The sequence below is a fragment of the Molossus molossus genome, unplaced genomic scaffold, assembly GCF_014108415.1.
Source record: "Molossus molossus isolate mMolMol1 unplaced genomic scaffold, mMolMol1.p scaffold_m16_p_2, whole genome shotgun sequence".
Taxonomy (NCBI): domain Eukaryota; kingdom Metazoa; phylum Chordata; class Mammalia; order Chiroptera; family Molossidae; genus Molossus; species Molossus molossus.
Window position 1 is genome coordinate 108,770,638 of NW_023425355.1, and position 10,022 is coordinate 108,780,659.

Sequence of the window (10,022 nt, forward strand, 5' to 3'; positions counted from 1 at the left end):
CCACAATTGAGGGTCAGAATGGAGTTACTTAAATTAAGTAGCCTAACTCATTCCCCACTGGTTTATGTATAAGTCAAATTGTTGACTCTTCTTCCTCCTCTGGGACAGGCCTATATTGTCCCTTAACTACAAGGAGTTTTACAGAATTTATTCTCTTCTGTATAGTATTAATGAGGTTGTTTATTATACATGGCCCAAAGGTTAAGAGTAAGCATAATATGGCCAGAGGACTGGCGATGGCTGATAATAAAGTTGTTAGCCATGAAAACCAGTTAAACATTTGTTAGAACCAATTCTCAGATCCCCATCTCCTTCTTTCTTGTTCCTCAATATTTCTTCTAACTAAAGATAAGCTTTCTTGTGTAACCCCTGAATTGTTAGCATAGAAACAACAGGCTTCTCATAATGCAATGCATAATCCTTTCTCCTTGAGAAACAGCAGGTCTAATTCCCTTATATTTTGTAAGAACATTTCCACTAAGGAGTCTACTTGGCTCTCTAATTGGGTAATAGAGTTTTCTAGATGACTTAGGTCAGTATCTATCTGGAGACTGAGATCTTTTAAATTCTGGTCATTTTGTTATGAGAGCACTGGTCCCTATTGCTGTGGATCCTGCTATTTCTAGTCCAATAAGGAGGGGAGTGAGAATTGGTGCTCTTTTTTTGGATTCTAGCTGGGGAAACAGGTGAGAATAAATGAGTGTGTCCCTCATCCCTGTTATATAGAGATACCTGAGGTAGGATATAGACTAGAATACAGAGTAGCAGGTCCTGGTCAAATTTGTCAGAAGAAATGAATTTTGATAATCCATTTGAGTATGCAAACCAGGTTTGTTCAGGGGCCTGGAGGAACACTGGGGAGCTCTTAGTAATTATTCTAGTTTGGTTGCATGTTGGAAAGAAGGGGGAGTGTTGGAGGTTATAGTCAGAAGAGTGCAGACATGAATCTAATCCCTGGATGTCTCCTAATATGATTCTTGGCCTATCCCAGGTACAGTTATCTTCATTCATAGCTTGTATAGAATTATCTGAAATTCTGACACCCATGTAATAAACTGGCTTAGTATTTAGACATAACCAACAGTCAGCCCCCAGTGCTGGTTGTGATAGATTTAGATATTTATGCATCAATTTTAACATAGTAAGAAGAGATAAGTCTGAAGGAGTTTACTTAGGTGAATTAATTTGTTCATCTGAGGAAGAGGTCCCTATAGAAAAGTGTTCGGGTCTTAGTGTGGGTTTGGATGGGACCCAGACCTGTATAGGGAAAGTTAACGCTGCTAATGGGCCAATGGGGGTTATTTGTTTTCCTGAAACCTTCTTCTGAATGGTGAATAGAATTCCAGGGTCTTTACCAGATACATATAACCTCAGTCCCCATGTCCTTCCTGTGGACCAATAAAGGTTTGGCTGACTAATCACATCAATCTAGATGGGGTGAGAGTTCACTATAGGGAAACCTTTGGGCTTCGTTAACCTTCTAAAATCTGTATGAGGTTCCCTGCGTCTTATATAACCCTTAATAGTAAATATAGTTACACAACCCCAAGATGGACAAAAGTATTCATTTGCATTCAAACAACTTGTGGTGACTGTACCGCTCCCTGGGCATACATAGATTCCCATTCCTTGTAGTCCTCATTCCCCCATAGACATCCCACAACCCCAGCATAGGGGTCCTTCTCTATCTTCTGTATTATCTTCAGTAACACCATTTTTGCCTATGGTGCCTCTCATGAGGTCACATAGGTCAAGATTAAAAACAAGTGTTTTTTTGTTTTGTTTTGTTTTTTATATCCCCATGATTTTTTTTATTAATTTTTGTTACAAATGTTTCTCCTTTTTCCCCCACTGATTCCCCCTCCCCCCTCCCTGCCCTGTCCCCAGCTTTGTTATCCATGTCCATTGTTCATGCATACATGTATATAAGTTCTGTGGTTCATTGATTTGCGAATATTGTACCAGGCTTGCATCCCTGAGATAAATTCCACTTGGTCAAGGTGGATAACTTTTTTGGTGTATTCCTGGATCCTATTTGCTAGTGTTTTGTTCGGGATTTTGGCGTCTATGTTCATCAGGGATATTGGCCTGTAGTTTTCTTTCTTTGTAGTGTCTTTTTCTGGTTTGGGAATTAGAATTATGCTGGCTTCATAAAATGAGTTTGGAAGTCTTCCTATTTCTTGAACTTTTTGAAATAGTTTGAGGAGAATGGGTGTTAGTTCTCCTTTGAATGTTCGGTAAAACTCCCCCGTGAAGCCATCTGGGCCTGGGCTTTTGTTTGCTGGGAGAGTCTTGATTACATCTTCGATTTCTTCTGTTGATATTGGTCTGTTCAAGTATTCTACCTCTTCCTGGTCCAGTTTTGGGAGACTATGTGTTTCTAGATATTTGTCCATTTCGCTAAGATTGTCAAATTTGTTCCCATATAATTGTTCATAGTAGTTATTAACGATCTTTTGTATTTCTGTGGTGTCAGTGGTTACCTCTCCTCTTTCATTTCTGATTTTGTGTATTTGGGTTCTCTCTCTTTGTTTCTTGGTGAGTCTACCTAAGGGTCCATCAATCTTGTTTATCTTTTTGAAAAACCAGCTCTTTGTTTCATTGATCCTTTGAATTGTTTTTTTGGACACTATGTCATTTATTTCTGCTCTGATCTTTACTATTTCCTTCCTTCTACTTGCTCTGGGGTTTTCTTTTTGTTTGCTCTCTAGTTCTTTAAATTGTGAGGTTAGATAGTCTATTAGAGATTTTTCTTCTTTTTTGAGGTAGGCCTGTAGTGCTATGAACTTCCCTCTCAGAACTGCTTTTGCTGCATCCCATAGATTTTGTGTTATTGTGTCTTCGTTTTCATTGGTTTCCAGGAAGTTTTTTAATTTCTTCCTTGATCTCCTCAGTAACCCATTCACTGTTTAATAACATGCTATTTGGCTTCCATGTGTTCAAATGTCTTTGTATGTTCTTCTTGCAATTGATTTCTAGTTTCATGCCATTGTGGTCTGAAAAGATGCTTGATATGATTTCAGTCTTCTTGAACTTGTAGAGACTTAGTTTGTGTCCTAACATGTGGTCTATAATTGAGAATGTCCCATGTGCACTTGAGAAGAATGTGAATTCTGTAGTTTTGGGTTGTAATTCTCTGTAGATATCTATTAAATCCATTTGATCTAGTGCTTAATTTAGAGTCTCTGTTTCCTTGCTAATTTTTTGTCTAGAGGATCTATCAAGTGATGTCAGTGGGATGTTGAAGTCCCCTGCTATGATTGTATTGCTATCGATTTCTCCTTTGAAGTCTTCCAGAAGATTTTTAATATATTTTGGTGCTCCTATATTGGGTGCATATATGTTTATCAAGGTTATATCTTCCTGTTGAATAGTTCCTTGCAATATTATGCAGTGGCCTTCTTTGTCTCTAGTTAAGGCCCTCATTTTAAAATCTATTTTATCAGATATGAGTATTGCTACCCCAGCTTTTTTTTTTGGCTTTCTGATTGCTTGGAAGATTTTTTTCCCATCTCTTCACTTTCAACCTATGTGATTCTTTTGTTGTGAGGCAGGTCTCTTGTAAACAACATATAGGTGAGTCATGCTTTTGTATCCAATCAGCTACTCTGTGTCATTTTATGGGAGCATTCAATCCATTTACATTTAAGGTGATTATTTTTTTTTTTTTAATTTTCATTTATTTTTTGTTACAGATATTTTACCTTTTTTACCCCATTGGCACCCCCCTCCCCACTCCACCCCCGCCCCGTCCCCGGCTTAGTTGTCCAAGTCCATTGATCATGCATACATGCATATAAGTTCTGTGGTTTATCTCTTCCCACCCCCCCACCCCCTCTTCTGAGGGATGTCAGTCTGTGCCCTACTTCCATGTTTCTGGGTCTACTGTATTCCTCAGACTGTTATGTTCATTATATTCCATATATAAGTGAGATCATGTGGTATTTGTCTTTTTCTGCTTGGCTTCTTTCACTTAGGATAATACTTTCCAGGACATTTTTCCATTTTTTGTTCAGGTAGAGTGGGAAGGAGAGAGAGGAACAGAGAGAGAGAGAGAGAAACATCGATGTGAAAGGAACACATCGAGTGGCTGCCACCCGCACAACCGACCAGGGCCGGGGACAAACTGCAACCGAGGTACGCGCCCTTAGCGGGAAACAAACCCGGGTCTCTCAGGACGGCAGGTCGACGCTCTAACCGCTGAACCAAACCGGCGAGGGCTAAGAGATCTTTTTTTCTTACCACTGCATAGTACTCCATTGTGTATATGTACCACAACTTTTTTATCCATTCATCTACTGATGGACACTTGGGCTGTTTCCAGATCGTAGCTATTGTAAATAGTGCTGCTATGAACATAGGGGTACATATATTCTTCCTGATTGGTGTTTCAGGTTTCTTAGGGTATATTCCTAGAAGTGGGATCACTGGGTCAAATGGAAGTTGAATTTTTAATTTTTTGAGATACCACCATATTGTTTTCCACAGTGGCTGCACCAGTCTGCATTCCCACCTGCAGTGCACTAGAGTCCCCTTTTCTCCACACCCTCGCCAACACTTCTTGTTTGATGATTTGTTGATGGCGACCATTCTGACAGGTGTGAGGTGATACCTCATTGTTGTTTTACTTTGCATCTCTCTGATGATTAGTGATGTTGAGCATTTCTTCATATGTCTCTTGGCCATTTGTATGTCCTGTTTGGAGAGGTGTCTATTCAGCTCCTCTGCCCATTTTTTAATTGGGTTCTTTGTCTTCCTTTTGTGGAGTTGTATGAGCACTCTATATATATTGGAAATTAACCCCTTATCTGATACATCATTGGCAATGATGTTCTCCCATACAGTGTGTTGACTTTCCATTTTGATAATTGTTTCTTTTGCTGTGCAGAAGCATTTTAGTTTGATGTAGTCCCATGTGTTCATTTTTTCCTTTGTTTCTGTTGCCTTAGGTGATGTATCAGTGAAAATTCTGCTTCGTATGATGTCCGAAATTTTGTTGCCTACATTTTCTTCTAGAATTTTTATGGAATCACGGGTCACATTTAAGTCTTTTATCCATTTCGAGTTTATTTTTGTGTATGGTGTAAGTTGATGGTCTAGTTTTATATTTTTGCATGTAGCTGTACAATTTTCCCAACACCATTTATTAAAGAGGCTGTCTTTACTCCACTGTATGCTCTTGCCACCTTTGTCAAATATTAATTGAGCGTATTGCTTTGGGTCCATTTCTGGGTTTTCAGTTCTGTTCCACTGGTCTATATGCCTGTTCTTGTGCCAGTACCAGGTTGTTTTGGTTACAGTCGCTTTGTAGTATAACCTGATATCTGGTATTGTGATCCTACCTACTTTGTTCTTCCTTTTCAAGATTGCTGTGGCTATTCGGGGTCTTTTTTGGTTCCATATGAACTTTTGAAGTATTTTTTCTAGTTCTATGAAATATGTCGTTGGTATTTTGATGGGGATTGCATTGAATCTATAGATTGCTTTGGGTAGTATGGACATTTTAATGATGTTAATTCTTCCAATCCATGAACTGGGTATGTGCTTCCACTTTTCTATATCTTCCTCTATTTCTTTTTTCAATGACCTCTAGTTTTCTGCAAATAGGTCCTTTACTTCTTTGGTTAAGTTTATTCCTAGGTATCTTAATATTTTTGGTAAATGGGATTGTTTTTTCAGTTTCTCTTTCTGTGAGTTCATCATTGGTGTACAAGAATGCCGTTGATTTCTTGACGTTAATTTTGTACCCTGCTACTTTGCCAAATTCGTTTATTAAGTCTAGTAGATTTTTGATGGAGTCTTTAGGGTTTTCTATGTATAATATCATGTCATCTGCAAATAATGACAGTTTCACTTCCTCCTTTCCAATTTGGATCCCTTTTATTTTTTCTTCATGTCTGATTGCTGTGGCTAAGACTTCCAGTACAATGTTAAATAAGAGTGGCGAAAGTGGACATCCCTGTCTTGTTCCTGTTCTTAATGGAAATGTTTTTAGTTTCAGTCCATTGAGTATGATGTTGGCTGTAGGTCTTTCATATATGGCCTTTATTATGTTGAGATATGATCCCTGTATTCCCACATTGCTGAGCGTTTATATCAGAAATGGATGCTGGATTTTGTCGAATGCTTTTTCAGCATCTATTGATATGATCATTTGGTTTTTATTCTTCATTTTGTTTATGTGGTGTATCACATTTATTGATTTGTGAATATTGTACCAGCCTTGCATCCCTGAGATAAATTCCACTTGGTCATGGTGAATAATTTTTTTGATGTATTTCTGGATGCTATTTGCTAATGTTTTGTTCAGGATTTTGGCGTCTATGTTCATCAGGGATATTGGCCTGTAATTTTTTTTCTTCGTAGTGTCTTTTTCTGGTTTTGGAATTAGAATTATGCTGGCCTCATAGAACGTGTTTGGAAGTCTTCCTCCTTCTTGAATTTTTTGAAATAGTTTGAGGAGAATGGTTGTTAGTTCTTTTTTGAATGTTCGGTAAAATTCCCCCGTGAAGCCATCTGGGCCTGGGCTTTTGTTTGCTGGGAGAGTCTTGATTACCTCTTCAATTTCCTTAGTTGTTATTGGTTTGTTCAAGTTTTCTATCTCTTCCAGGAATAGTTTTGGGAGACTGTGTGTTTCTAGAAATTTGTCCATTTCGCTTAGATTGTCGAATTTGTTGCCATAGTTGTTCATAGTAGTTGTTAATGATCTTTTGTATTTCCGTGGTGTTGGTTTTTACTTCTCCTCTTTCATTTCTGATTTTGTGTATTTAGATTCTATCTCTTTGTTTCTTGGTGAGTCTAGCTAAGGGTCCATCAATCTTGTTTATCTTTTCGAAAAACCAGCTCTTTGTTTCATTGATCCTTTGAATTGTTTTTTTGGTCTCTATGTCATTTATTTCTGCTCTGATCTTTACTATTTCCTTCCTTCTACTTGCTCTGGGGTTTTCTTTTTGTTTGCTTTCTAATTCTTTAAGTTGTGAGGTTAGACAGTCAATTAGAAATTTTTCATGTTTTTTGAGGTAGGCCTGTAGTGCTATGAACTTCCCTCTCAGAACTGCTTTCGCTGCATCCCATAGATTTTGTGTTGTTGTGTGTTCATTTTCATTGGTTTCCAGGAAGTTTTTAATTTCTTCCTTGATCTCTTCGGTGACCCATTCATTTTTTAATAACATGCTATTTAGCCTCCATGTGTTGAAATGTCTTTGCATGTTCTTCTTGCAATTGATTTCTAGTTTCATGCCATTGTGGTCTGAGAAGATGCTTGATATAATTTCAATCTTCTTAGAGATTTAATTTGTGCCCTAACACGTGGTCTGTCTTTGATAATGTTCCATGTGCACTTGAGAAGAATGTGAATTCTGTACTTTTGGGGTGTAGTTCTCTGTAGATATCTATTAAATCCATTTGGTCTAGTGCTTCATTTAGAGTCTCTGTTCCCTTGCTAATTTTTTGTCTAGAGGATCTATCCAGTGATGTGAGCGGGGTGTGGAAGTCCCCTGCTATGATTGTATTGCTATCGATTTCTCCTTTGAAGTCCTCCAATAGTTTTTTAATATATTTTGGTGCTCCTATATTGGGTGCATATATGTTTATCAAGGTTATATCTTCGTGTTGGATACATCCTTTCAACATTACGTAGCGGCCTTCTTTGTCTCTAGTTATGGCCTTCATTCTGAAGTCTATTTCATCAGATATAAGTATTGCTACCCCAGCTTTTTTTTTCTTTTCCGTTTGCTTGAAAGATTTTTTTCCATCCCTTCACTTTTAATCTATGTGAGCCTTTTGTTGTGAGGTGGGTCTCTTGTAAACAACATATAGGTGAGTCATGCTTTCTTATCCAATCAGCTACTCTGTGTCTTTTTATGGGAGCATTCAGTCCATTTACATTTAAGGTGATTATTGATATGTACTTATTTATTGCCATTTTTTTTTAGTGTGGTTCTATTTTTCTTCACATTTCTCCTGGTAATTACAGCAGTCCTTTTAACATTTCTTGCAGGGCTGGTTTGGTGCTAATGTATTCCCTTAGCCTTTTTTTGTCTGAAAAGCTCTTTATTTGACCTTCTATTTTGAATGATAGCCTTGCTGGGTAGAGTAGTCTTGGATTCAGATCCTTGTTTTTCATTACCTTGATTACTTCATGCCATTCCCTTCTAGCCTGTAGTGTTTCTTGTGAAAAGTCAGCTGAGAGCCTTATGGGGTTTCCTTTGTAGGTAACCTGTTGCTTATCTCTTGCTGCTTTTAGGATTCTCTCTTTGTCCTTAATTTTTGGCAGTTTGATTACTATGTGTCTTGGTGTGGGCCTATTTGGGTTCTTCTTACTTGGGGCTCTCTGAGCTTCTTGAACTTGAATGCCTTCTTCCTTCACCAAATTAGGGAAGTTTTCTGTCACTATTTCTTTGAATATATTCTCTAGCCCTCACTTACTTTCTTCTTCTTCAGGGACTCCTATGATGTGAATATCATTCCTTTTCCAGTTGTCCCACAGTTCTCTTAAGCTGTCTTCCTGTTTTTTAATCGTTTTTTCCTTTTTGTTTTCTGATTGGTTGATTTCTTCTAGCCTGTCTTCTAATTCACTGATCCGGTCCTCAGCTTCCCCTACTCTGCTTTTTAGACCTTCCAATGTGTTTTTCATTTCTGATATGTCATTCTTCATTTCTTCCTGTTGTTTTTTCATTTCCAACTGGTTTATTTTCAACACTTCTATGTCTTTACTCATGGTGCTCATGTCTTTACACATGCTGTTGAGCTTCCGCAACATCATGGCTCTAAATTGTAGTTCTGTTAACTTGCTTAACTGCACCTCATTTATTTCATCTTCCGTAGAGGTCTCTTGTTCTTTCATTTGGTTTTGTTTCTGTTTCTCACCATTTTGGCTATCACAGTGGGCTTTGGAGGCTGCCAAATTTTCCCTGTGGGTGTTGGTGTTCTGCTATTTGTGGCTCCCTCTCCTGGGTTTGGATGTGCCAGGGAGGACCCACTTTAAACACCACTGTCAAGTCTTAGCTTTTCTGGTTAGTGTTGCACGCCCAGGGAATGGTAGTTATCCTCTAGCTTTTTTTTGCCTGGAGGCTATTAGTAGAGGTCACCTGCAGACCCTTGGTTTCTGAGTTGCCTGAAAAACTCCCTCAGGTGCTCAGTGTAGGAGGATTTCCTGAGAGTGAGGCGAGTGTTCCTTGTTAATGGGCCTCAATTAGCATTTCAATGGCCACCAGGTGGGGTTGAATCTCTGAGGGAGGGGTTACCGCCTCTCCCCAGGGCCCTGAGAATAAGTGAAATGACAATAGTCCTGCGCGGCTGCACTCAGCAAAAGCTCTTAGCACCCTCCAAAACCCGAGGCTCCCCACACAGTTCCAGTCCAGTCTGCCTTCTGTCTGCCGGAGCCCAAGGTGAGTGGCTGCTGCCAATTTAGCCTCTGTCTGGACTCTGCGTCCTGGAGCCGCCTGGGACTTTTACCCAGAGGGCACTGCTTCCAGCCAATGGTGGCTGCGGCTGTGGCACCAGCTGAGGGGCTGCACTCAGTAGAAGCCCCAGGACTGAGCCGCGGTATCGGGACACCGCAGAGGTGGCAGTAGGGTCCAGCACAGTCCCCTGGTCACCGCGAGTCTGCACGGTGCCCGCCGAGGGCTTAGCATGCAGAGTTCGCGGGACTCAGCCTTGGTAGCAGCGTCCCACTGAGTCCCCTGGTGGCCGCGAGTCTGTGCAGCTCCAGCCAAGAGCTTAGCAGGCTACAGAGTTCCCAGGGCCCATTCAGGGTGGCAAGGGAGGTGGTAGCAGTAACTTCCCACCGAGTTCTCTGGTCCCACTGAGTCCCCTGGTCCCACCGAGTCCCCTGGTGCCCGCGAGTTTGTGCGGCTCCAGCCGAGAGCTTAGCAGGCTACAGAGTTCCCAGGGCCCATGCAGAGTGGCAAGGGAGGTGGTAGCAGTAACTTCCCGCCGAGTTCCCTGGCCCCTGCCCAGGCCGCTGCCGACCGTGGGCTCCTGGCCCCCTCTCGCGTCCTCGCAATCCTACCAGGATTGAG